This window comes from Phodopus roborovskii, unplaced genomic scaffold (assembly GCF_943737965.1).
Source record: "Phodopus roborovskii unplaced genomic scaffold, PHOROB, whole genome shotgun sequence".
Classification (NCBI taxonomy): domain Eukaryota; kingdom Metazoa; phylum Chordata; class Mammalia; order Rodentia; family Cricetidae; genus Phodopus; species Phodopus roborovskii.
The window spans coordinates 367,428-395,066 of NW_026126606.1; the positions used below are offsets into that span (position 1 = coordinate 367,428).

Genomic DNA, 27,639 nt, shown 5'->3' on the forward strand with positions numbered 1-27,639 from the left:
CTTGAGCTGCTCCCTGATCCTCCTGCGTCTATTTGCCAAGGACTGGGATCGGGCCATGCACCACCATATCCATTTTGTGCAGTGCTGGAGGACAGAACCAACAGCTACCAACAGTCCCAATCCCAGCCTATCCTCCCCCATTCCCTCCTCCCCTTTCCTGTGACAAAGTCTTTCTATGTAGCCCAGGCCAGCCTTGAACTCCAAACTCCTCCCTTAGTCCACTGAGATTAGGGGAGCATAGCATGCCTTGTCTGCTCTTTCAAACGGCGGGTGAGATATCACCACAAGCTGTAGATGGACAGAGAACTCAGTTTCCTCCCACCAGCCCCTCTACAGATGGAAACCTTCTGGTGGGATGGAGCCAGCTGATGCCTCTCTCTCTACCTTGCTGCCCAACACCCAGGCTCAGGTTGGCGCACCGGCCCCAGGCTTCGTAAGGCAGGTTCTTTGGGGCTCCTGGGCTGGCTATGGAATGACTCACACATAGATTCCTGATTGGGTGGGATAATAGTTCATATCGACTATGCTCTGATGCTATAGGCCAACAAGAGCCTTTCCCCAGTGGACAAGAGAATGGAACAGATCCTTCAGGATTGGCTCTGTATAGCCAGTGACTCAGGCTGCCCTGGCCAATAGCCAGCACCCAACACTCCTGGGAGGGCCTAGCAGTAAGTCTAGGGTGCTGAGCCAGGCCTAGCGTCTAGCAGGGTAGAGTACTTCTCATTGCTCTTGATCCAGCCTCTTAAAACGGGGGCTGTGGTTCATTGTGCCAGGCCACAATGGGGCATATGGCCTTTGGTCCCTGGATCAGTCCCTGCCAGCAGCCTTTCCTACTACCAATACGCTCCTGGCTGTCTCGACTGCTCCCAGCTGTAAACTGAGAGCGAAGGTCCTTGCAATGTTGAGTTTACAGCATAACTATTTCTACGACAGGAAAGGAAGCGGAAACTACAAGGAGACAAGACAAACTGAGACACCAGGCAAATGCATGGTGGTGGAATTGGCTGGGATTTTACTGTGAAAGATCCCAGGCTCGCTCAGTGAGTTCCATTAGAGTACTGAGCAGTGTGAGGGGGGAAGCCACAGGCCTGGTCACTCTAGCATAGTGGCATTAAAAATTTCATCCTGTGCTGGCAGAGAGCCTGGGGTCACAGCGATGGGGACACATCCCCAGGGTGGGACCATTGGTTCCAACTCATGTACTTCAAAGAGGAAATGACGGGAAGGAAGGAAGGATGCAGTCAGACAAACAGCAGAGCCTCACACTGGCTAAGGGGAAGGACGAGCACAGGCCCAAGCACCAAGGGCTTGCTTAATGCAGGGGTGGGGTTTCAGGAGGAGGAAGGCCCCTTCTCTCATATCAGGGTGTGCGCTGGGAAGCCCATGTCTACTGTTTGGGAATAGGTCCCTATTGTGAGGGGTGGGGACCATCAGTCTGCGATTCACATTTAATGCAGTGCATAGCACACATGCGTGTGCACACATACACGCACACACATGCACACCCTCCCCTAACAGTGATATGTTGCCTCACTGACAACCCTAAGGCTCCCATCCTTCCTGGCCTCAGTGACAGCCCAGGAGGAGGAGTCCCCAAAGCTGGGGGGGGGGCACACTATTCTTACAAGAATATGAACCATCCCTTTACTCACTCATTCACGACTTCTGCTGCTGTTTATATTGTTACCAAGCATGTGTGGGTGACCCCAGTCTTGAGCAGATGATGGGGAAATGCTGATTGGTGGAGACAGGAAAGGAATTCCCAGAGGAGCCAGTGTACTCAGAGGCAAGTGGCTATAAAGTGAGTGTGCATGGAAATGTGTTACCTGGGGTGTTGATTCTTGGGACAGGGGGTTCATGGTGTCAGAACCAGGGTCTCCTCCTGGAGTGCAGGGGCCTGCACAACACTAACGATTCAAGAGCTCATAGATGCAGGTTTGGGAACCAAAAGTCTCTTTCTGCTCTGGGCCTATCACCTTTCCAGGCACGCTAGCTAAGGGAGATGATGCATGACGTAATCCACAATACTACTCAACAGTAACAGAACTGGCATAGAACAACAAGGAACAGTCTAGAATCATACAGAACAATATAAAAGGATGAATGAATGAGGGGTGTGAAGAGGAGAGAGGGAAAGAAAGGAAATACCATCAAACCCAAGGCATTCGGATTCATTTCTTAAAGGTTGGTTCAAGTTTACAGAGTCTGGGTGGAAAAACAAGAACAAAATCCTGAAGGTACAAGGTAAGGCCTGCGATGTATAGACGTTTCTAACGTAGATTAAAATGTCTGCACTAGCTCAGGTACCTCAATCACTGCCAACCTCAGAAGGGGGCCCTGACACCCTTCCCTGCAAAGGCTTTTGGACAGTTCCATCTCTGAGCAGTTGGATCCCAGCTCTAAAATGCACCCTGTCCACAGGGCAGGTTCCCAAGGTACCGGAGAGGTCTGTTTCCCTTCTAGACACGAATATCCCTCTCTAGCCCTCCTGTCTGGCAGGTTCACTGCTCCCAGTGGACAGCAGAAGGCTCCATCTCCCAGGTTCCTGCCTGAGTGATGCCTAGATTCTCCATCACGGCTCCCCAGTGAACTGGAGCAATCTGATTCATGTGCCCCAAGTGAATGAGCTTTGACCACATCCTAATAATAAGCCCTGGTTAGATGCTAACAAAGAGAAATATCACCTTAAATGTCATGGCTATGTGCCAATACATGGTTCTGTACTCAGGGCAAGCCCTCTCCCCTCCCCCAATAGGTGGCCCCCAAGGCAGCTTGTAGAAGGGAGCGGGTCCAGCATAGCTCCCCACCCACTTCAAAACATTGTTTTTTTTTTTTTTTACAGGCTTGGAAGAAAACCTCCAGGGAATCGCCTCAGGAGGTATTTGACTCATGTCTAATGTCTTTGGGAAGATATAAAATCAGTAAGTCATGCCCATTAAAACATCCCTCCCTCCCTCCCTCCCTCTCATCCTTGCACATAACACTAGGTGTGGGATGTGCCTTCAGCCCCTCAGGGGCCCTGGCAGCCATAGTCATGAGCCCAGTTAGGAATACTTATGAGGAATCCTGTGGGCAGCTCAGAAAAGCCACCTTTGGCCATTTTGATGGGTATAAGGCTCAGGAAACTATTAACATATCAAAGGGGACCTGACCACCAGGTTCTTGTAGCATCCTGAGCGGTCCTCCCTACCTGTTACAGGGCCCTTCTCCATGGCATACCCCGCCTCCTACCCTAAATTTCTACAGCCCAGAGGCTGGGCCACCCTTCCGTATTTAATACAGCTATTTTGGTCACCTGTCCCTTTTTTGGTTTACCCTTTACCTCCTGGCCTCTTGGTCTGGCTCTCCTCACAGAGAGCTCAGGGTCATGTTCACTCTGGACTTTCACAGCTGTCGTCTCCCTCATGTCTGTAATAAACCTTCTCTTCCACCATCTATGGGAGGCCATGCCCCTCCCCTTTATTTCTCCCATTCGGATACCACAGGGCCAGAAGCCACAGATTATGCATGGAAGCCTTGGAGCCACACCCAAACGTGACTGAAGCCCCAGTGACAGGCATTACTGAACACTTACTACGTGAAATCCCAGAGCAAAGCAAAGCAAGGGGGTGCTCGCTGTCGGGTGCACAGGAGAGACCCCGGGCCCTCTCCTTCTGCATGGGGCCTGTGCCTGTCCTGCATGGCTGCAGTGTCCAGGCAGGTGGTGGGCAGAGGGTGAGGGCACAGAGGTTGAGTTTCAAGATGAACCAACTGCCCCCTCCACCCCCGCCCGCCTCCAGGGCACAAGGCTGGGTTCCAGTTTCCCAGGGCACAGCTGGGACTGATCTCATGACCAATTATCATACAACTAAACACAGGAAGGCCACAATAATTGTTTCTCTGTGGAGGAAGGAAGTCAGGGAGGGAGGGAACAAGCTGCCTGGGCACTCCTTTCAGCCCCTGAAGATCCAGCCTTGGCTGGTGGCTGTGTGGCCCACAAGCACAGTCCTCACCCAGGCATGCTTCTGTCACCCATGTATTGTCTGGTTCAGCCTGTGACTCCCTTCCACCCCCAGCCCCTCCTTTGTAACAGGATCTCACTTTTCCCAGACAGGCCTCCAACATGCTATGGAGGATGATCTTGAATTTCTCATCCTCCTGCCTCGCCCTTCTGAGTACTAGGATTACAGGTCTGAGCTGGTTCATGCTAGGGATGGAATGCAGAGCCTCATGCCTGCTCTGCAAACACTCTACCAACTGAGCTATACCCCTGCCCATCCTTTCTTAACTCTAGCCACAGGGTGGGCTTCCCGGAGACCTCAGCCATTGCCACCAGGTTCCTGTGTGCTCAGTGTTTCCAGCCTTAAAATGGCCACTCTGGTTGGCGGAAGTCCAAGACCATTCAAAACATAAGCTAGAGAGAAATGTGAAACCTGGGCTGTCCTGGGAACTCAGGGATAGATGTGTCCCTAGGATGATCTGGGGTGGGGTGGGGGAAAGGACTGATGTGGACCCCACCTGGAGTGGCCAGGATGTAGTGGGGAGGTGTCTGAGCTGGCTCAGATCTGGCTGGAAGAATCCAGTGGTCCTGCATACAGGTCTGCCATAGTGTACCTTGTTCTATCCTACTACGGTCATTGAACCCAGGTGACTGACTGGAAGTTAAATTGTTCTCCAACTGGCCAAGACCCAGGCTGGCCTTGCTTACCGGTGACCCAGGGCATCAGCTATTCTAAAGCACGTACCCAAGAAAGAACAGGGTTGGGGGGACATAGCTGGTGAGCACAGTGGTTCCCATCCCTCCTAGAAGTCCACGGCGGATGAGAGGGCCAAAGTGCACCGTGTTCTCACAATGGCCTGTACACGACCTTCCCCAGTAAGGTTGGAGAGGACAGCCACATGAATTGATACTGCCAAGTCATTTTTATCCTAGCAGTAAGCCTCGCCTTCCAACCTACCCTGTTACCATGTGGGTCCCCTTGGGAGGGGTCCACTCCAGGAAGGCTAGTGTGGTCTGAGATGACACCCAGGAAGCAGCTGGTTATCCCAAGGTAGGGATCATCACAGAGTGTATCAACCTTCCTAACGGTGAGCTCTGAGCTGCAGGCTGTACCTGATGTCCTCACTGAGTTCCATCATCTGACCCTTCTCATCCCCTCCAGCCACACAGGTCTTCTTCTGCCTCTATATTGATCCCCACTACTGCCATGGGCCTCTGCTCCCAAATCTCCTTTAGTCTTTTTCCCCGTCCAATGTCCTGAGGACAGAGCATACTCTCAATACATAGGGAGTGTGTGCACACTGCCTGCAAGGGTGGGCAGCTACTGGGGAGGCTATATAGGTCTTCCTCCACAGGGTGGGAATGGAGGAGGTGTCCGTCCTTGGGGGGGAGGTCTTCCCACTGGGCATCCCCTGACCCCTGACACCATGGTAAAGTTCAGACATCACATTAGAAAGAACCACCTGTCCTGACCCTCCTCGTTTAATGCAGGTGTGTGTGTGGCTGCCGGAGCCTCACTGTATACCAAAGCAACCAGGAGCCTCAGGATGAGAAAAGACCCCAAAGTCTCTAACTTCTATTCATCTGACCTCTTTGTCTGCCCCAGGCTCCAGATATTAGTTCCCAGGCTCGGCAGGCCTTTGTCATGCTCCTGTGTATGTGTGACATCTGGAGTCAAAGACCCTGGAGTTGGAAGCAGGTATACAGGTGGCACTCAGTCACACAGACTCAGGCTCTAACAGTGCCCTCCATCTGCCATTGTGTCTATTTTCTATTGAGGGGACCCAAAGACTCTCCCTCCCAAGGCAAAGGCCCTTTTCTGGGCATTTCCTTCAGACAGAGTGTGCAGGGAATGTGGGGGAGTGAAGGGTAGGCAGTAGGCGACGTCCTCTCCCTCTGGAAGATGAAGGCAGGGAAAGTTACCCCACCCACAGGAAGTCCCGAGGACACCCTGTGCCTGGAAATCCTTCTGTGAATGCTATGGGAGCTTGGATGTCTGGGGAGGGGGGACTCAGCCTTACCCAGGTCTGCTGGGAGCTGATAGTCTTCGATTCTGGGGTGCTATATCTATCAGATCCACAAATGGAAGTACCACTTGACATCTGCCTGCACATCTGCAAGAACCCGGACACCCATGATCTCTCAAACAAAGGTGATGATGCTGGGCCCATGGTTAAGGCCTGGCTCATTCTGGGGACAATTTTAAGGCACACAGACCCCTCCCTTCTGAGGTATGGCCTGGGGGAAGGTAAGGGAGAAGAGAGGCCTTGGCACATGGGGTGCAAAGGGAAGAGAAGATTAACAGAACCTCAGGAGGGACATGGCTCTGTTCTCCATTCCTTACTTTTATACTGAGCTCCCACTCTGCTCCCTGGACAAGCACATAGGTACACATGATGCTCTCAGAGAGACCAAGGAGAGAGCTGAACCTGAAACCCACAAGTACTCCTATTTCTCAGCCTCAGTTTCCTGACCTGTCCCCAGAAAGCACTGAATAGACTGGCCCCCACAGTCTCTATAAAAGCCTCCCCTCCTATTCACAACCCCAATTATCTGCAGGCCCATTGGCCTCAGAGTGACTTACCTAAGGCCAAGTGGGAGTACAAGACAGAGCACGGGTCAGAACTGCTGGGGGCTGATGCACAGGCTTGACCGGGCTGCTAGACCATACCCCTAGAAGAGAAGAACACAGGTCTCATGGGATGCTGGCGTCTGGGTGAACACACATGATCCCTCCACTTGCACCCAAGCACTGCTGGGGTGTGTGTATGTCTATGATTTCTACAATCCCCCATTGACAGAAGCCTCTGAGGTGCTGGTCCCCTCAGACCAGCTAGGGTTACATTATCACAAAGCCAGTCATGGCCATGGCCCTCCAGAACACAAACCTGGCTCAAAATGTAAATTATAACTCAACTGGGTGACCCTGGGCTGTCAGAGATGCAGCTGTGTGTGTGGTATCTGGCTCTCCACCCTTCTGGTCATTAGTTGGCCTGGTGGAGCCTCCAGGCTGGGTTTGGTAGGTTAAAGGAATATCCATGTCAGGTCCCTACCTGGGCTTATCCCAGGCCTCCTTCTCAAAGTCCCGATGGCCCCAGCCAGGCCTGTCTTAGCCAGAAGATATTCTAATGTGTGCAATGAATAAAAACACATCCGGGGTCTGCAGAGATGGCTCTGGGGTCAAGAGCACGGGCTGCTCTTTCAGAGGACCAGGGTTCAATTCCCAGTACCTACATGGCCACTCACAACTGTCTGTAACTCACGATCTGACACCTTCACATAGATATACATGCAGGCAAAACAACAATGCACATTAAAATAAATAAAAAACAAAAACCAATGAATGCATCCCGACTCAGACAGCACACAAGCCCTCACCATCCTGGGGAAGGAAACACGCCGTCTGCATCAAGTCACTCTACCTTTCAGGACACCTGGCAACTCAAAGCCCCTGGAGAGGGCCAGCTCAGAAGGCCACCTCTCTCCTGTCTGCTCCCCATTTGGGGTCTGGTGTCCCTTTCTAAGTGAACAGTATTATGGGGATGCTCCAGAATAGTCTTATACCTCACTAAAGTTGAGGTCCTCAGGACAGACCAAGGAGTCACATCCATTTCCTTGAGGGGGAAAATGGGCTCAGGGGGCTGCTAATTGATTCAGTAGCCAAGGGGCAGCCAGGATGAGACCTGGAAAGTTCTGTCACCTGTCACCTGAGCATGGCTTCTCTTCCTAGGCTATAGCCTGATCTCAGTTTCCCCTTCTGGCACACAGTCCCTCCAACCACAGCAATGATCATATTCCTATGTGCTCCCTGACCACCTCAGCATCTGCTCCTAAGTACAAGGGGGGCTCCCCTTGCTTTGCAGGTGGGGTGGGGAGGGGGATTGTATGTCTGCCCTCCTCCCATCCAGCCCAGTTGACTGGACACCACAGTCAGAAACACATCAGCTTCATTTCTTTGCATCTAGCCAGAAGCTGTACACAGCAGGAGCCTAATAAGCGGTGCTTTACGAATGAATAGCCTTAAATAGACTTGGCCCTAAAATTCAAGATCTGGACTAGGAAAGCCACACATTTTCCTAGAAGATATATGAATATTAGTGTGGGCATATGCACATTGGTGCAGGTGCCTATGGAGGTCACTAGAAGGCATCAGATCCTCCCAGAACCTGGATTACATATAGTTGTGAGCCTCCCAACACGGTGAGAACTGAACTTGGGTCTTCTCAGAGTACAGTAAGTGCTTTAAGCACTGAGCCACCTCTCTGATCCCCATAGGAATTTTCAATGGATTTTATTCTAGGGTAGTTCTAGGTTCACAGGAAAAGCAGAGGGAGGCACAGACACATCCCCTAGACCCATCTGGTCCACACCCTACACTGGAATGGTACAACTGTCCCGTCATGGTCATTGCTGTCACTCAGGTTCACAGCTTACACTAGCCTTTACATTCTGAGCTGTGGAAACATGTCTTCTATATTGGATACAGACTGACTCCATTGACCTAGCATCCCCTCTGTTCTACCTTGTCCAACTTTTTCAAGGTGTTCAAAACCTCCAGGCTCAGTAGGTTCCAAGAGTCCTGATCTGACACTTAGGGGGTCAAGACCAGGGCAGATGGCAGAAAAGAGGGGAACCCCATGGAAAGCCATCAGAGCACATAGCATGGTGGCTCAACAGGCAGGTATACAGTCAGTCACTGATTTCCTCATCCTGCCTTCCCCACAACCTCAGCCAAGAGCCATGCTCCAAGGGGTTTACCTAGGAGGCAAAGTCTCTGGGACATGCCCATGTCATTCTTGGCTAGATGGGACACCCAGAATGGACATCCTCAGCCCAGCCCCCATTTCCTGCATTCACCATTAACTAAGGCGGGGAATCTGTTTCTGTGTTTGTGTGAAACATGGTTTCTCTGTAGCTTTGGAGCCTGTCCTGCAACTCACTCTATAGACCAGGCTGGCCTCAAACTCCAAGAGATCCGCCTGTCTCTGCCTTCCAAGTGCTGGGATTAAAGTTGTGCGTCACCACTGCCCACATGGCCAAGAAAGCACTTAGTATCAGCCATTTTCTGTCCCCTAGAGAGGTTCCCAGGCTTAAAGGGAACCTGCTGGGTTTGGGGCAGCCCAGGGGAAGTTCTTATTTCAAGCTTGGTCCAGCTGCTGAATGACCTGGGGCACATATTGTGTACACCTGGGGACCTCAGCCACAGTCAGGTTCTCCATGAGAGAGAAGGCTATGGAGCGGTGGGAAGGGATAGCACCTTCCCTAGGAGTTCAGCTGAAGCTGCTGCCCTGCTGGGAACCAGCAATTCAAGAACAGAGAATGGCTGTTTCTTCTATATAGCAATGGACCATGTCTAAGGCCTGACTCCTCTTTACATAGTTTCTAGAAATCTCACAAACAAGTTTGCTAATTGTAATTCTGTCTGGTGTACCTCAGGGCCATATTCAACTCTGAAACATCCATTTAAAGACATAGTTTTGAGCCAGGCAGTGGTGGTGTACACCTTTAATCCCAGCAATCGGGAGGCAGAAGCAGGTGGATCACTGTGAGTTCAAGGTCAGCCTGGTATAAACAGAGTGAATTCCAGGTCAGGGCTACACAGAGAAACCCTGTCTTGAAAAACCAATAGATGATAGATAGATAGATAGATAGATAGATAGATAGATAGATAGATAGATAATAAAAAATAGTTAAAGAACCACCAAAATCAGATAGCAGACTACTCAAATATAAGGAGTGGGTTCTCCTGTAGGTGTTTTGTTCTTCCCGGAGCATTTTTCTTTCTAACTTATTTAGTGTATGTACATAGGTGTGTATATTCATGTGTATGAATATGGTGCACATGCGTCGATCAGGTGTTGGCCCTGTCTTCCACCTTATTTGAGGGTAGAATCTACACCACAGACCAGGCTCACTGGCCTGGGAGCTTTGGGGATCCCATCTTCTTGTAAGAACATTAGGATCACACATGCTCACTACTGCATCTAATTTTCCATTATGTGTTCTGGGAATTCAAACTCAGTCTCCATGACCGTGTGTAAGTGCTCTCTCTACCTACTGAGCCACCTCCACAATCCTGCTTCTCCTTGTAGTTACTCTTGTTCTTTTTTGTTTCTGTTTTCAGACAGGGCTTTTCTGTGTGGTCCTGGCTGTCTTGGAACTCTTGTGGTAGACCAGGCTGGTCTTGAATTCACAGATCTACCTGCTTCTGCCTCCCAAGTGCTGGGGTTAAAGGCACACTGCCAGGTTTAACACTTGTTCTTAAATTCATGTTTAAAGTCTCTTTTGCAAGCTGGAGGTGTGGCTCAGGGGGAGGGTTTCCCTGCTGTGCATGAGGTTATCAGCTCAGTTTTCAGCATTGCATAAAACCAGATATGGTGGCATACATCCGTCATCTCACTGTGTGACAAGTAGTGGCAGGAAGACCACAAGTTCAGGGCCAGTCTGAGAACTTGTCTCAAAACAAAATAAACAAATAAAACAAAAACTCTTAAATAAACTCCAGTCTGTTTCTACGCTGCCTTGTCCTGAAATTCTTTGCTGGGGAAGTCAGGGATCTGTCTGTACCTGAACAGAGGTCCCAGTAGGATAACGGAACTTAGTGTTCAGCTGTGTCTTCTGTTACACTATAACTAACAGGACTAGGGAAGTGAAATGAACCCCCTGAGGAAGACACGCCCCCCCATCCCTTCCTGCCAGCTCTGACCCCAAGTCTTCTTGCAGGAGAGCCCTACATCCCAGAGACCCTCAAGGCAGATTGGGAACACTCCATTAACTTGAATTGCAAATGTCTTCCTGGCCCTATCACTCAGCTGCAGGGGCTCCCAGGCTACCTACTGGCTTCCCAGTGGCAGAGAAAGATTGCAGTCCTTGCTGGAGACGACTCAAGGAGCTGAAGTCGTTAGGCGGGAATAATTATGTGGAGCTATGTCTGGTGGATCCTGATTTCTGTCTGCGATCATCTTACAGATTGTTGAGGAGAGAAGGGTGAGTCACACAGAGCCTGAATGAAGGTCTTGCGGCTCCAAGGATGCATAGGCATCCGGGCAGGGAGGAGTTTGTGCAGAGCTGGTACAAAGCAGGCACGGCAAGGCAGAGTTGACATGCAGGCCCAGTCTCTTGCAGGGTGCCTTCCACACTCCCCTTCCCCATGGGAGCCCAGCATTTTGGGCCTGTCAGACCTATGGTAGGCAGTGGCCAAGCCTGACACATGTGTCTGTCTACAGATCTAAGACAGCTGGAGGAGAAAGGGACCCGCAGAAAGAGCCGCATGGCCGTCTGGCCAGCTCAGATCAGAGCCTTGTTCCTGGTGAGTGACCCCAACCTGTTACTCCAATTCTTCTTGACATAATAATGACATTTCCTACTTTTAAGTTTTTTGTTAAAATTATGTGAGTTAGTTCCCTCCCACCCAAAAAGAAAGCTCTGCACATACAAAGAATGCAATAATGCCAACTCTGGAAGGGCAAGGGAAGGCTTGGAAGAGTCTAGGCCAACCAAAAAGGACACACTTAGCTGAATGTGGTAGCACAGGCTTGTCATCCCAGCACTCAGGAGGTAGGGCTATGAATCTGGCCAGCTCAAGCTACAGAGGAAGACTCATATTATGGTTCAATGATGGAGTATTCTGGCAATAAAACCTCTCCCCTCCAACCCTCCATCCACATAGTCTGGTCCAAGCTGGTGGCCTATTTGGGGAGGTTGTAGAGTTTTAGGGGTGTGGCCTTTCTTGCTGGGGGCAGGTCTTATGAGGTGGTAGCCAAGAGCTTCTTCCTACTTGGCTGTCTGCTTCCTGATCTGTCCAGATGTGAGCAAGCTTGCTGCCACACTATGACTGACTGTGACCCCCTCAAACAGTGAGACCAGATAAGTCTGTCCTCTCTTGAGTCACTTTTTCAGGTGATTTGGTCACTGCCATAACAAAAGTAACTATATAATTTGTCAAGAAGAAAGAGTAATGAAGAGGTTGAATAAGCAATGAGAAAACTCCCCCCAATGAAAAGTCCACACCCAGATGGCTTCACGGCAGAACAGAAGATGAGAAATGAGGGTGTCTAGGAAAATGGAAAAAGATGCTTCCCAATACATTCAAAGAGGCCAGCACTATGGTGACACAGAGCTGCAGACATACTTCAAGGGAGAATGAAATTCCTGAGCTATTTTCATTACGAACGCAGAGTCAAAAATCCATCACAAGACAGCACATCAAATGTAGCAACATATAAAAACATTCACCATGACTAGGTGGTTTATCTCAGAGATGCAAGCTTAGTTTACTTACCATCTGAAAAATCAATTGACCCAATGCCCAGCTTCTTTTTTGTAGTTAAATCTGTGTGTTTGTGTCTGTGTATGTCTGTATATATGTGTCTATGTACATGTATGTGTGTGTGTGCCTGTGTGTTTACATACATGTGTGTCCATATATGTGTGCATATATAGGCATGTGTGTATACATGTGTTTGTATACGTGTGTCTACATACACGTGTGTCTCTATGAACATGTATGTCCCTGTACGTGTGTGTCTACATGCATGTATGTATAAGCATGTGTGTGAAGGTCAGAGACCAGCTTTGAGGAGTTGGTTATTGCCTCCAACCATGTGGATCCCAGGGATCAAACTCAGACTATCGGGCTTGATTACAAGTACATTTATCCACTGAACCATCTTGTAAGCCTTAATACCCAGCTCCTTAAACTGTGTGTCACAATCCCATATAGAACCACTGAATGTGAGGGTTAAGAAAAGTATGGACATAAAATGTTTCAAGGAGCAACCAGAAATAAATCAAAATCAAACATATAATCTATCTGAGATGTTCCTGGCAGGTCTCAGACATATTGCATCATGTGACTTCAACACAGCCTTGGTTCTAGGCACAAAGTATGTACACTGTGGCATGCCAGCGAAGGCTGTCTGAAGCACCTCTGCATACTCGGATGTAGTGTATCACATTGATAACAAAAGTGACCAAAAGATACCAAATGTCACATGCTCTATCAGACAGATCTACAAGAAGCACTTGGCAATAGCCAACACCCTTACACAATGAAAACATTATATGTGGATAACAGGGCAAAAGGGAATCCCTGCGATCTGATCAAAGCCATCCATGACAAGAAAAACCACAGCCAACATCACGATTGACAGTGGCATGCCTCCCGGGATGCAGACTCAGACAACGATACCCATTTGTTTTCACCACTTACTTCTTTTCCCTCATGTGCACATGTATGTGTGGTATGTGCAAGCATATGAGTGCACATGTGTGGAAGTCCAAGGCTGATGTCCTGAGTCTTCCTCTATCATTATCTTACTCAGCAAGGCAGGGTCTCTTACTTGATCCCAGAGCTCACCTGTCTAGTCAGCCTTGCTCGGTCTCTACGTTCCATTTGGTGGCATTACAAGTGGCCCACCACACCTGCTTGGCATTTACGTGGGTTCTGAGCATACAAACTCTGTTCCTCCTGCTTTAACCACTGAGCTATCTCCCCAGCCATGTCTGTCCAAATCATATGGTTCCAGGCAGGGTGATAAAGCAAGAAAAAAAATGCGAATATGAAAGATATTTATTATGAGAATGGAAGAGGCACACCACTTCCACTTTCTGAGGCTATTATTTGGTAATTAGCACCCCTGGTGAATCCATTGCAACATTTTTCAAGAAGGCTGCTAGGCAAGATCAATAGATAATAATTGTGTGTAGAAATTTGTAATTCAAAAATCCAATTATGAAAGTGACAATAATTTGAATAAATAATTCCAAACAATAGCATTCAAAAAATACTAAGAAAAAAAATACTCAATAAAAAGTGCAAAATTCCTGCTCTGAAAATAACAAGACATTGTTCTGCCATGTTTCATTTATCTTATTAAAAAAAAAAAAAAAACCAAGGCCAGGCAATGGTGGTACACACCTTTAATCCCAGCATCCAGGAAACAGAGGCAGGTGGATCTCTGTGAGTTCAAGGCCAGCCTGGTCTACAGAGTGAGTTCCAGGATAGCCAGGGAGGGCTACAAAGAGAAACCCTGCCTCAAAAAAAAAAAAAAAAAAAAATACAAACAAGCAGAAAACCAAGTTCTGCTATATAGCCCACACTAGCCTAGGACTGGCCACAAATTCACAGCTATCCCCTGGCTTCAGCCTCCAAAAATTTGGGATTATGGGCATGCAGCACCAGACCCAGAGGAAGAAAAACATTGGTGAAAGGTATCAAGGAAGATCTAAATAATTCTGGGAGCATTCTCTGTTTACAAACGGGAAGACAATGTTAAGCTGGCCACCCTCCCAATTGGTCCACAATTCCTGTCAGCAGACTCCCTAGTTTACTTCTTTGTAGAGAGTGAAAAACTGATTTTAAAATTTATATGGAATTGCAAAGGGCCCGAAGTAACCAAAAATAGTTATCAAGAAGAAGTATTAGGGCTCATACCTCCCAGTTTTCTTTGTATTTGTATGTGCAGAGTGTTCGTATGTGTGTTTTGTGTGTATGAAGGCACATGTGTGTGGAGGCCTGAGGTTGATGTCAGGAGCCTTCCTTCATAACTTTCCACTTTATTCAGTGATGTAAGGGCTTCATTGGACATACAGCTCACTGATATGGTTAGTCTGGGTAACCAGCTTGTCCCAGGAATCCCCATCTGAACCTTCAGAGTACTGGACACCTGAGCAGCCATGATGGGAGGTGTCCTCCTGTATGCTGTGAACATACATTTTTTCCTATTGGTTGGTGAATAAATGCTGATTGGCAGTAGCCAGGGAAGAAGTATGGGCGGGGCTGCCAGACTAGAATACAGGGAAGAGCAAGGCAGAGAGTGGTCGCCAAAGAAACCATGTAGCCGCCAAAGGAGTAACATGCTGGAGCATCATGGGTTAGCCACAACCTTAGCCACAGCTTCATGGCAATACATAGTTTAATAGAAATGGGTTAATAATTAACAGAGAGCTAGCCAATAAGAAGACTGAGCCATTGGCCAAACAATTTATAACTAATATAAGCCCCAAGTGTGTTTACTTGGGACTGAAGGGTGGCAGGACCCAGCAGCAGAAACCTCTGCCCACGTTACCATACACATCTGACATTTGATGCGGATTCTGGGATCTGAACTCTGGTCCATACACTGGCACAAAAAGCCATCTGAGCCATCTACCCACACCTCCCATGGAAAGACACACAGCAATGAAATGGAATCAAGATTCCAGAAATAGATGCATACATTTGGGGCTATAGATGCTGCCCAGGGACACATCACCTGCCTAGCACAAGCAACGCCTAAGGTTCCATCCCATGCCTCCAAAGCCAGTCAAGTGACCCTACATATACAGCTTAGCAAGGGCATCAAAACCATCTGGTAGGAAAGACTATCTTTCCTTTTTAAAAAAATTATTTATTTTGGGTTGGGGGAGCATGTGTGTGTGCCTATGGAGGTCAAGAGGACAACTTTCAGGAGTTGTCTCTGTGCTCCTACCATGCAGGTCCCAACGATGGAATTCAGGTGTGGTAAGCGCCTTTACCCACCAAGCCATCTCACCAGCCCATGTTGGTGGTTCTTCGAGTTGAAGAGACAAGGCTTAGGAGCATAGGTTTCTTCTAGAGTGTTGAAAACATTCTAAAAATGACTATGGTGATGTTTGGACATGCTTGTGAATTAAGACCACCATCAACTGAATTATGTACCTTACATTTACTTTGTATGTATAAGGCATGGATATTGTTGGGATATTTGAACCGTATCTCCAAATCCCACTGTGCTGGGTGGTTTTATGTGAACTTGACACAAGCTAGAGTTATCTGGAAGGAGAGAGCCTCAACTGAGAAAATGACACTATAAGATCCAACTGTAGGACATTTTCTTAATTAGTGATTGATGAGGGAGGGCCCAGCCCATTGTGGGTGGTGCTATCCGTGGGCTGCTGGTTCTACAAGAAAGCAGGTGGAGCAAGCCAGTAAGCAGCACCTCTCCATGGCCTCTGCATCAGCTCCTGCCTCCAGGTTCCTGCTTTGTGTGAGTTCCTGTCCTGACTTCCTCCAGTGATGAACAGCAATCCGGAAGTGTAAGCCAAATAAACCCTTTCCTCCCCAAGTTGATTCTGATCATGGTGTTTCATCACAGCAATTGAGACTGAACTAAGACATCTACCAAAACAAAAAAAGAAAGGAATCTAAGCCAATGTCTTTCTTTCTACCTTTTTATGTGTGAGGCCAAAGGACAAAGAGCAGAGTCATAGGAACAAGATGACAAATGACAGGGCTTCCCAGTGCTGTATCATCGCCCCTCACAGACGGGAAATGAAGAGCAGGTGTCAATCTGGCTGGTGATGAGAAAAGAGCGGCTTCACATCCAGGGTACAGCCCTAAATACCATACTGAGGTATTTACGTACTGAGCCTGAGGCTGAGCTAACACGGTACCTCGGGGACCCCCAGCACCACTGAACCCCTGTGCTGAGGGCCAGCATGTACACTAGGTCCAGGGCCACCTCCTCATTTTTGGGTAGTGCACAGCCCAGTAGTTTCAGTCAGCTATTGCTGATGCCAGGCATGCTATTAGGAACAAGCTCTTGGGGGGGGTCTCCTCATTTAAGGGTGCTCCAGCAGCTGGGGGTGCTGTGGAGGGCTAGTCTTCAGGACACATGGTCCATTAGAGCTTCCAGCCGAGGAGTTCTCAGTTCAGCCACAAACTTCCCAGCTGCACCCACAGCGCTGCCGTTGTAGCCTAAGAATGTTTGGAGTCCTTGGCTATTTCTGTGGCAGGGGCCTCTTGATGGCCCAGACCTGGAAGGCTGCTTGTTCCTGCCTTCAGCTGGGGAAGTCTCTCCCCAGCCCCCCAAACACAGTCCTTCCCAGGCACTGTATCACATCCTACTTCCAAGACCTGCAGGGAACCCGGAAATGGCCTCTCCAGCCGGCTCCCACAAACCGGATGTGTGCTCAAGAGATGACAAATTGTCTTAATATATTCTGAAGCTCAACTTAATTAGGAAGCAAAGTCCCTTAGGGAGGAAAAAAAAATGTGGGCTCTGAAGCCCAAGATGGATGGTTTGGGATTATGACTACTCCTGAGTGACTGTGGCTTTGAGATGACTCATCCAACCACAGTCCCCAGGTAAAAAGCAAAGTGAATCACAGAATACCCTCAGATACTATTCGGACAATGACCTCCCTCTGTAGAGGGATCTGTTAAAGACAATTTACTACTCTCATTCTCCTTGATGCAGGGGTTTAACTCCTTCGTGCACTGAAACAGGTGGGTATCCATGCATCCAAGGGCATGTGCCATCACCAGTAAGGAAAACTATAGCATCCTTGCACAGTGGAGGACCACAAAGTCATCAGAATGATCCTTGGTGACACTGACACCAACCCACAGTCAATGGTGAAAGCCAGACACAAAAGCTCTCATGTGTTGAGTCTCAGCTGACCTGTTCTGACAAACTGCTTATTGGAGAGTTGCCCACAGGAAGCCACGCTCTCCCATCTCAGCTGGGGAATGAACCAGACCTTTGCAGCTGAGAAGACACCTCAGACAATCTCCAGGGCCTAGTATCTCATGAGGACAGCAAGGAAAAGTAGCCTGCCCTTCTTTCCACTGTGGGACCATGACATCTATGAACACAGACAGTTAGCCAGGGCTTCCATGGGTAAAGCAATGAAAATGCCATTTTGCATTTGTGCAGAGGATCCCAAGAGGAAAGAATCCTGGCCCTAAATCACATGGCCAGGTTTGACTGTGTATATGACCAGGAGTGGCCCTGTGAGACTAGATGGCCAGTTGTGGCCAGGCCATATACTCAGGAGTGGCCAGGTGAAGCCAGTATGGCCAGGTGTGGCATCTCCAACAAGCAAAAACTCCTGGGAGAGGCAGATGCTTCCATTTGCTTGATAGTGACACAAAGGTTCAGACCTGAACAAGTACCCTTTCTAAATCTACACGTGACATCACTTGTGGTCACTCAGTGGTCACCTGTCATATAAGCCATGGCCACAGCCCTCCACAAGTGCCACTGTCAGACATTCATAGGGAAATTGGAGGAGAGAAAAGAGAGTGGGTATATGGTTGAGAACGAATTGTCACTGTGGCCTGCTTGGGAGCACAATGGCCACAGTGTCCCCAGAGTAGCTGTCCCGAGTCCACCCCAGGTTCTCAGAGTACCAGGAATGTGGAAGGTGAGTTGGGGGGGGGTGGACCCTTCAACACGGCAGGAATCTAAAGTATGCTGATCCTGGACTCTGATATGTCACTAAGTGGCCCTGGACAGTCACTGTTCCTGTGGAGCTGCTTCCTTCTCCATCTCTCCTCCCTGTCCTTTCGCAGGTAGCCATGAGACCACATGAGGTGATGAACCCACACAGAAATACTCTCTCAACCCATGGGCATTCATGTAAAAAGCTGGGAGTAGCATCCCGCTATGCACAGCATACAGGACCACTGTGTCAGGCACATTCATATAAACACACAGTCCCCTCAGTTCCCACCCAGGGCCAGGCTGTCTAACCGGCCTGCCTGCCACCTGAGTGCTCATGATCTTGTCCTGAAGTTGAGCAGTCAGAGGGTGGGATCTTGCTCCTGGGCCCACAAGTACCCAAATGGCTCTTGGACAGGGAATGACAAAGACGAACCAGCAGGAAGCTCAAAAGGGGGAGCCAGGCTAATTATGAATGGTTTTAACATTAGAATTCAGGCTGTCTTCAACAACTGGGAGACATGGTGGATTCTTGAGTGATGGACTTGAAGGAGGATCAGTATGGTGAACTGGGCATGAATAGATGAATGGCATATACCAGGGTCTATGCCAGGGGACCTCAGAGGAGACAGGTGAGCATTCTAGGCAGGGGCTAAGGATGGTCCATGTGACAATCAGATTATCTGGGTCAAATGAGGCCATAGGAAGCTTTCCCTTGTCACATGCAAACACTGCACACAGCCTACCTGTGAAGCAGAATGCTGGTAAATCATTGGGTAGGTCAAGGAAGTACAGGGGAGGGAGGGAGGGAGGGAGAGGGAGAGAGGGAGAGAGGGAGAGGGAGAGAGAGAGAGAGAGAGAGAGAGAGAGAGAGAGAGAGAGAGAGAGAGAGCGCAAAGATGTTCCTAAAATGATGTAGCCTGTGAAGCAAGAAGCATCGGCTTGGAAACACATCACAAAGATGGGGGATTAAGGCTGCTGAAGCCCCTTAATCAGGAGCCTGCAGGATGCTGGGCTGCGATGAAGAGATAAGCCATGCGAAAACAGAAATAAATTATTCATTCCCCACAAATGAGCAGCCTCCACATTCCTGCAATAGCTGCCTCACCACAGGCACCCCAAAGGCATGGGAGTCCTGTTAGTGACACCACCGCTCAGCCATTGGGGCGTGGGTAAACACAGGATTCGGACATTGCCATCTTGACAGCTCCCCAGGATCTGTCTACACTGTGTGCATTCAGCATCAACAAATTTAAAAAGCCCAGCTCAGCTAACACAGTCCCGATTCAGGGTGGCCTCAAGCCACAGGGGCAGTTCCCTGGAAACGCTTATCAAGAGTCTGCTGAGAGCACACAGCAGCCCCCAGGAAAAGAAGCCTGGAGCTTATAGGTTGGGGCAAAACTCAGGAACTGGTTCTGGGTATAAAGCAAACAGGCCAGTCCAATTTAAAAGACATGTGTATGTGTGTGTGCGTGTACACACATGCATGTGGGCGGAAATGTGTGCACACACGGATAAACTATGCATACATACTTTAATTTTAGCAGCTCCCAGCCACACAAGCACACAGAGCTGAGGCCACCAGTAGGAGATGCCCAGGTTCTGGAGTCACCCCTGGCAATCACGGCAGCAGCTGCTGTGGGTCAGGACCCCAGGGGACCAGCAGGTACTGGAAAGGTCATTCACAAAACAGTCCACACTCTCAGGGCTCACAGTGGACCTCCCAGTCTTAACCATGCCTGACAGTCTTGAGGTTTTCTTCGTGCCAACCTCTGGCACACCGTGGACTATTTCCTCTGCCCAGTACATGTCCTAACTCCCCAATGAACCATTCTCAGGCCAGTCTTGAGGTTCCCTCCAGGGAGGCCCCAAGCCCCTGTCCCCCTCCCCCATTCCTATTATACCATGAGGTTTACTTTCCCCTTACCTTACTCTGCCACTAGTGACACGGGTGACATCTCAAGTGCCTGGGGCTAGCAACTGTAGCCCTGCTGTAAGGTACTATTGCACAGGGCAGGGCCCTTGCCTAGCACCCGGCACACTCCTAGGCACAGAAAGAGCAAAGGTGACTCAGCCGAAAGGGTCCACCTTCACGGTCCAGAACAGGTAGGAGTTCGGCCTCCAGTGAAGTGGGGAGGGTATTTGAAGACACTCCATAGGGAAGGGGGCTTCTCCTGGGGCTGGGGGCTTTCACCTATTGTGATCCACACGGAGACTATACTGTCTCCTGTCCCTAAGCTTCCACAAGGGGCCTTTTGCAGGAGCCACACTAGCTCGCATCCAGCCTCATGCACACTCCTTGTTGTGAGAAATGACTTACGTGTGTGGAACTGAAGGAAATGATCTTCCAGCCAGCCCCACCCTCAAGAGTGGAGGTCCATAGTTGTCTGCAACCCACATGTGACTAAGAATTGTGTCTAACAGGTTGGGGCAAATCTCAGGAAACTGGTTTTAGGTATAAAGCAAACATGCCAATCCGGACGACCATTAAAAAGGCATGTGTACGTGTATGTGTATACACACACACACACGTGGGCAGAAATGTATGCACATATGGGTAAACTATGCATACATTTTTTAATTTTAGCAGTTCTTACTGGAAGTGACTTCATGTCTCTCAGAGGGAAATGTGGTTAATGGGTGAAAACATTTTTTTGTTGTTGTTCTCACAAGTGGGAAGGGGGTTCAGAGGTTGTCTGGGGCATCTCATGGTGAGGATCAAAGGGGACACAGAATGGGCTACGTACATACTGCAGCTTGTACCACCCTAAGAGCTACAAAGGCCAAAACATCAACAGTGTCGAAGCTGAGATGTGGGGACATGAGTAGACCCCACAACCCACTGCTCCTCTGGTATGCCTCCTGAGTGTTTGTAGACTCTAGTGGCAAAGGCATATATATGAGTCAACTTTCCAACCAAAGGCGCCTGAGATAAGCAGTTTACAAACGGAGTTGACTCTGGCCACGGTTACAGAAGCTCAGGCTAGGGGTGTTTGGCCTTGCAGCTTTAGCAGGTTATGGTGGGTTCAAGTGGCTGAAAAAGTCAATTTAGGTCCTAGCAGCTGGGCGTGGAGTCCTCATGAGTAAGTCTTCTGTGGCATGTACCTGGGCCTCCTTGGTAACAGCAAAGGTGAGGGTGACTACTGGATCATAACATAAGAACGTATTTAGTTCTTACTGCCAACTGTCTTACAGAAAGGCTTGGACTCTGGCCATTCTAGCAGGTACACAGTGGTAGCTTGTTGCTTTAATTTACTTATCCTTAACTTACTGCTACTTTAGATCACACAACACCAGTCCTTTAACAAAAACAAAAGACAAGCTGTGAAAGTGTCTCTTCACACTTACTGATACATTAACTGGACAGCTTAATGGGCCCCACTGTGACACATTCACACAATGCACTTTGATCATATTCAACCCCAGGACCAATCTGTACTGCAGGCCAGTCTATCTGGGGACTGCAGTGACACTATACCTTGGTGGCAGTGAGGACCAGTGTAGGAGCTGCCACAGAGTACATTATGACACCCCCAAGTTGTTCAGGAAAAGATGGGCCAACAATCTGGTCTCTTAAGTCCTGTCTAACACATGAACACAGTCTCAATCTAGCCAACCATGAGACAGAACTGTGACCTCTGCAAGGATGAGGGTCAAAGCCAGTTATCTCCAAAGAATAAGCCAGGCCTGAGAAAGGAGAATCAGAAGTTTCCCAAAGGGAAGGAGGAGGTGTGAGGTCCTGGATAAGCCACCTGCTGTTCAATCCTCATGGGATTCTTTCAGAGCCTCAGATAACACCCAGAGGTGCATTAGCTCCATGTATGTCTTAGAAGCACCACCACAGGGGTGCTTCAGACAGAACCAGCATGGAGGGCCCCTTTCTGCTCTTACCAGGCCTTGGGGACTGCCTCTGTCCCACATAAGCAGTGACCTGGGGGACCTAATCACAGGTACCACCGTATTTGCCATCCATCAGGATGATGGTCGTCTCTATTTGCCCTTTCTTTCCCTTATTCACATCACATCTAACTGGGCTCCTAGCAAGTGTTAGGCTCTGTCCTAATTGTCTGGGATGCAGCAGGTAACAAATGTAATTCCTGCTTTCAAGAAGTTCATCATGCAGCAACAACCTCAGGAGGTTCTGAGTGACAGAAACCACAGAGGGAGCCCCAACTTAATCTAGGGTCAAGGAGAGCTTCTCAGGTCAAGGTGACACAGGGGAGGTGACTGTGGGGTGCCATCCTGGCAGAAACTTTCCAGGAAATGCTCCATCCAACCAAGAGGCTGCTCAGTGCCCCTGGGGAGGCTGGGGCTTATGACACACAGCAGTCAGTGGGCAGCTCCCTGGGCCAGAACAGACCATAGCCAGTAGCCTCTGGCCCAGTGCCTCTGCCTACAGGCTTAGCCTGGCAGTACTAGCTAGATGAAAACTCCAGGAGTTCTTCACTTCATAGACCAAAAGAACAACACTCCCTCACTGCCCTGTCCCAGCAGCCACCACCCCTGCCCGTTCACTCCAGACCTCAAGCTGGTGAGTTCTCGGGACACACACGTGGCTTTTCCACACATCTTCTCCCCACCTACAGAGCATGGGCCTGGGTGTCTCCAATGCCAGGCAAGCCAGTGCCCGGCTTGCTGAGTGACAGCTGGAGTTTTTAAACTGCAGTCATGGTGGCAAAAGGGCAGAGCAGGTAGACTCACAGACAGCCTGATTCACAGCTCTTCGGGGCAGGGGAATTGGGAGAAAATGCACAGGGCATTGCAGAGTTAAGCATTCCTCCAGGTAGACTTGGGCCAGCAGGTCCACCTTCACAATGAGGAGGGCATGCCTGTTCTGGGGTGGGGGAGGGTGGGGGTAGTACCAGGGACTCCTACTTCCTGCTCAGGGCTGCGGGCATCCTATACAGCTGTGTTGAGAATGAGCATTGGTTCTGAGTGTCTCTTCAAATCTATAGCACGATTTCATTTTTCTTGCTCCTGTCCGCTTCTGAACAAGACTACATGTTTAGAAGAGCCCAGCTCTGTCTGCTATGAGCCCTATCATGTTCCCTCTCCTTCCTGTCTTGTCTTCTCAACCCACCAATGCTTTTGGAATTTTAATAGCTCCCCAGCCTTCCATCCTGGGCCAATCTGATAAGTGGTGCCATGCCGTAAACGTGGAGGATGAAACTGTTGATGTGGTTCGGGCAAAGCCACCTGGCACCCACGGATGGATGTCCAGCAGCGAGGCAAGTCGTCCCACTCCTTAAGGCCTTTGACACGGGGCTACTGGACTCACTGTGAGGCCATCAGCTGAGCCCTGCTCAGCTGCCACCAAGGAAGGACCAGTCATGGCTGTGGAACCCGAAGAATATAGCCCAGAAGGGAGCCCCATCCGTTGTATCCCCCAAGTCTGTCAAGCCTCAGGGGTCCCACCACCAGCAGCAGCAGCGCCCCATCTCCTGGGGACAGGGACAGTGCAGTATAAATCCCTTCTCTCCAAAGTAACTCTCACCTGTCACATTTTGCTCATCTTCACGATATTGGGACAAACAAGTGGCTCACGAGAGAACAGTGCGGCGGCGGAGGAAGCAGCAGTGGTCACTGGGAGATGGCAGGGTTGCCCCTGCCTGCACACAGCAGCCTGCTTGACGCTCCCTGGGGAGAATCGGGGCGGTGTCTGCTGCCCTGATGGCTCTTCCGAAGGGCACTAAGGGGTGGTCTTCAACAGAACTGGAAGGTCCGAGTTATGTCAAAGCCCAAGTACTTCTAGAACTTGTCATCAGAAGTTCTGTTTACAAGGCCAGGTATGGTGGCTTGTGCCTTTGGTTATAGCACTTTGGATACGGCCTGGTCTACAGGGCAAGTTCAAGGCCAGCCAGGGCTACATAAAGAGACCCCGTCTCAGAAAAAGTTCTCTTTGTATATTTATTATTGCTACTATTTTAAGAATTATTTATTTTATGTGCACTGATATTTTGCCTGTATATACTCTGCTTGAGGGTGTTGGATCTCCTGAAACTGGAGCTACAGACAGTTGTGAGCTGTCACATGGGTACTGGGAATTGAACCCAGGTTCTCTGGAAGAGCAGCCATCTTTCCAGCCTGTGTATTCATTATTATGATGATGGTGATGTAATTTTATGACACTGGGTATTGAATGCTAGGCAAGTGCTTTTATCATTCAGTTGTATGTTTCAGCCTTCTCTGAAGGGACATGAGGACTAAGGCCATAGCCAGTTTCTCTGAAGCCCTGTGGCTTCTAAATGTCCATCGCTGAGACAGAGAAATCCCTTTACCGCTCCCTCTGAATGTCCCAAACAGCACATCCACACTGAAACATGCCAGAGAATGCCCATGGAGGAGGTGTCCACACTCAGCATCCAAACTGCCCAGAGCCGGAATCCTGAAAAGCCCCGCCCTCCACCAGTCCCATCCTGCTCTCCCTTCTCCAGGTCACAGGTCTGTCCATTACTGTTGCAGACAGACTGTGCTTAGCACGAAGTCCACATCTTGTTTCCCTTCCAGCTGTGACCCCAGTGTCTTCTGCCCTTGTCCCCTCAGCAGCTAGCTGATCATCACCTGTGCCGCAAGCTTACTTTTCACTCTGGACTGGCAGATCTTCAGGCTAGTGAGTTCCCATAGCCAGATGGCCACTTTTATGTCTTGCCACACTGGCCCTGGGGTTGCTCAGCCATGACCCGGAAATAGGAAAGGTAGATAAAGGCCAGGTGTGTGGAAGACATAGTGAGTCACCAACACTCTGGACCTCTCATGAGCTGAGGCTTTTCTAGGAATCTTCCAGAAGTTCTGTGTTACATGGGTGGAAAAGGATGGAGGAGACCACCAGGAAGGTAGGAGCTTCAGTAGACTTGAGGGCTGATGTAGGGCCAGCCAAGAGGGTGGAAAAACCATGCAAGGTGGTTCAGAACACATAAAAAGACAGAAAGGGTCCTGGGTCTCATGACTGTGCTGCTGCAATACTGGGACACTAGCAGGTGGCCTGCCAATTCTTCAAAACTGGGCCACAAAGGATACTTTTAATAAAACAGAAATGTACAGTTGATGACTTGTTTAGGTTAAACAAACCTGTTTAGAATGTGTGTGTGTGCATGCATGCGTGCGTGTGTGCGTGCGTGTGTTCGTGTTCTGAGTATGGTAAACATTAAGAAAAATGTATGTGCTATGGAATTCAAGAGACAGAGGCCAGGGGGTCTGGGACTAACCTTGCAGTGAGGAAAGTAAGTCTTTGACAGGGTTTCTCTGTGTAGCTCTGGCTGTCCTGGCCCTTACTTTTTGAGCAGGCTGGCCTCGAACCCAGATTCATTGACCTTTGACTCCCAAGTGCTACTGTTAAAGGTGTGCACCACCACCACCCAGCAGCATTTTAAACTATTACAAGGGAGTGCACTGGCAAAATATTTAGATGCGAGTATTAAAGAGGTGGCTGAGTGGCTAAGAGCTCAAATTGCTCTAGCAAAGAGCCCTAGTTTGGTTTCCAGGAACCATGCTGGGTTGTTCACAGTTGCCTATAACTGCAGTTCTAGAGGATCTGAGCCCTCTGGCCTCCAAGGACATCCGCACTCATGTGTGGTACACCAGCTTACACCCAGACACACATGTACACACAATTAAAGAAAAAATCTTTAAAAAAGTAGATATCTTTTTCTTCATCTAGGTCAGATATATTTCTCCTTAATATTAGACTTAGTTATTTCCATGCACTTTGCCTACATTAAAAAGGGATTTTGTTGTTTGTTTTTGAGACTAGAACTAATTCAGGCCTAGAATTTACCATCCTCCTGCCTTCGTTTTCTCACTGCTAGGATTACAGGTACATGCACCTATAATTTACCAACAATAAACTTCATCCTTTCTAGGTGAATGAACTAAAATTCATTTAGTTTTGATAAATGTACCCAGCTCTGTAACCACCCAACACAATTTTAACAGAATGGAAGCTTTTAAATTTATGCTAATAAGTGGTTTAGCAAATATGAATATTTATTGCCTCCCCAATTACTCTCCTGAATTCTTTTATTAATTGCTAGTTTTCCAACTGATTCTCTCTCTCTCTCTTTCTCTCTGTCTCTCTTTTCTCTCCAAGAAACAAAACAAGGCAAACCAGGATCCAGCCCTGTTTGGTGCCTCTATATAGAGTGACTTTGGCCAGCTGTCCCTCTAACTAGTGGGAGGGGGTGACCCTGTCCAGTCCTATGAAGAAAGAAAAGTCTAGAAACTGGATAACTTGCCCAAGGTCAGGCAGCTGCTAAGAGGAAGATCTGAGGTTCACATCCAGGGCTGATTCCCACTTCCATATTTTATCTGTTCCAACAGCCACACCACAAAAAATGCCATTGTATCATCCATGTCCTTGCCTAACCACCTTCACTGCCTCTAGTATCCCAAAGGGTGAGACGGGAGTGAAGGTTGGACCCATGCCCTCTGCCTTCCTCATACACAGCTCTGGCCTGTGAGAGAAGCTCCCAAGCACCCCAGCCTCCCGGGGGGGCGGGGGGGGGCGAGCATGGATGAGGAGATAGGAGAACAGGGCTAACTTCTCTTACCTAGTGAATTCTCCAGAGGATTACAATGTTGCTAGATTAAAAAGGCAGGCAAAAGATAGGGGATGATGTCACAGGTCTTCAGGAGTAAGCACCCACACTGGAGAGACCTTGGATAGCACAGATGCCTCAGTCATCAGCTAGAACAATAAGGACCACCTTTCTTCCCCTCCTGCCCCTCTTCCCTCCTCCCCTTTATTTTCTAGTATTCTTCATCATGACCAGCTTGTTGGGAAGGAGGAGCTAACACCTCCAGTCCCAGAACCCTGTTGAACCTTCCATGGCTGGTCCACCACACGGCTTGTTTCCCTCTCCATCCTTCAATCCTGCAGCCCCATTATATCAGGTCTATGTGCTGAAGTCCTAGATACCTCACAGAACTTCAAACTCTACTTGGGGGTACAGGTTACAGACAGGTAGAGCTAATAATCAAGAGGCTCCCAGATGTGGGGGCTGGCTGCCAGGAAGGACGTAGTTGAGCTAGTCTCCACGCTATCAGGTCCAGATGTCTGCCCAGTGCCCCTCTGGATTTCACACCTGTCCCTCTCAAGAAGCCACCCAAGCTATTCTCCCCACCCCCCACTCCACTCCATCCCAGTGAAAACCAGCGTCTCTCTCCCATAATCCTCAGACTTCTGGAGAAAGCTGACCACACGTGGCCTCTCCAGTGTGCATGCCAATACTGTGAGGAAAGCAAACAGTCACACCAGAGGGTGGGACAGATGAGTGGCTGGGCCAGGAGGTGGCCCTCAGTGACTTTTTTTTTTTTTTTTCTCCTCTATTTTTGCCAACTTTCTGGTCTGTTTTACATAAGTCTTCTAATTAAAGTAAGTGTTTTGTGCAGCCCGTTGTCCCTGGGGCTCTGGCATTCTGCCCCACTGACCTGAGGACTCAGCTTGACTCAGGGGGGGAGGACTTGGAACACGCTTCA

General features: G+C 49.1%; 1 protein-coding gene across 1 annotated transcript in view; it reads right to left on the reverse strand.

The window, feature by feature from the left end:
- Nucleotides 1–27,639, reverse strand: part of Hpcal1 (hippocalcin like 1) — a 95,893-nt gene that overhangs the window by 14,672 nt on the left and 53,582 nt on the right. Inside the window, exon 2 of the mRNA XM_051205942.1 lies at nt 6,564–6,652. The gene's annotated coding sequence lies outside the window, so the exon portion shown is untranslated. The remainder of the gene's footprint in view (nt 1–6,563; nt 6,653–27,639) is intronic.